This window comes from Moschus berezovskii, chromosome 22 (assembly GCF_049115385.1).
Source record: "Moschus berezovskii isolate FMDL1 chromosome 22, NW_MosBer_1.0, whole genome shotgun sequence".
Taxonomy (NCBI): domain Eukaryota; kingdom Metazoa; phylum Chordata; class Mammalia; order Artiodactyla; family Moschidae; genus Moschus; species Moschus berezovskii.
The window spans coordinates 51,893,392-51,894,488 of NC_142481.1; the positions used below are offsets into that span (position 1 = coordinate 51,893,392).

General features: G+C 46.3%; 1 non-coding gene across 1 annotated transcript; it reads right to left on the reverse strand.

Moving 5' to 3' along the window:
• Positions 1-309: 309 nt before the first annotated feature.
• TRNAL-CAA (transfer RNA leucine (anticodon CAA)) lies at positions 310-420 on the reverse strand. The gene is made up of 2 exons: positions 383-420; positions 310-355 (listed from the first exon to the last, which is right to left on the reverse strand). It is a non-coding gene; the product is annotated as a tRNA-Leu (tRNA).
• Positions 421-1,097: the final 677 nt, after the last annotated feature.

Consider the following 1,097-nt stretch of genomic DNA (forward strand, 5'->3'; position numbering starts at 1 on the left):
ATGTAGGAACTTCCCAGACTAGAAACTGAACCCATGTACTCTGCATTGGGAGATGGATTCTTAATCCACTGGGCCATCAAGGAAACCCCAAACAGTATATTTTTTAATGAGTTTATTTTCATAATTTGGGGGTTTGTGTATGTGTTTTAATATGTATTTATTTGGCTGCTCCAAGTCTTCTTGTGGCATGTGGGATCTAGGGATCAAACCCCAGCCCTCAGCACTGGGAGCATGGAATCTTAGCCACTGGAACACCAGGGAAGTCCCATGGCTTGTATTTTTTTTTTTTTCACTCTTTTATAAAAAGTCTGTCAGAAGTGGGATTCGAACCCACGCCCCCATTCGGGGACCAGAAACCTCTATCAGAGGAAACTTGTTCAAGCTTGAGTCCGGCACCTTAGACCACTCGGCCATCCTGACTGTATTTTTAAGATGGAAGCTCAGTTGACTGAACTTTCAGTTCATCTTAAGCAGATCCACTTGTTCTGTTTATAGCATACTTGCCACCACTCTGCATCCATAGCAAGCATCACTAATCAATCACCCACGGCAGGCATCACTAATCAGTCATAGGGCACATCAGTCTCCCTCTAATTCATAAGCACGCTTCCTGTCTCTTCCCCTGGCTGCTGTTGCTGTTCAGTTGCTAAGTCCTGCCTGACTCTTTGTGACTCCATGGACTGCAGCACACCAGGCTTCCTTGTCCTCTACTGTCCCCTGGAATTTGCTCAAAGTCGTATCCATTGAGTTAGTGATGCTATCCAACCCCCTCATCCTCTGTCGCCCCCTTCTCCTGCCCTCAATTTTTCCCAGCATCAAGGTCTTTTCCAGTGAGCTGGCTCTTCACATCAGGTGGCCCAAGTATTGGAGCTTCAGCATCTGTCCTTCCAGTGAATCCAGGAATGGGCACGAAATCCATCTGGAGTCTATAAGACATGACAGGGAGCTTGCTAGAGGCTTCTGGGAAAGAAGAAGCCTCCCCTAAAAATGAGCTCTTTCTCCTTGTAAATTGATAGTATTTAGGTGTGATGCCTGGAACTCCTGCAGCTCTTTTGCAACCTAGAGGGAGGTCAGCTTGAGCTAACTCTAATGAGCTA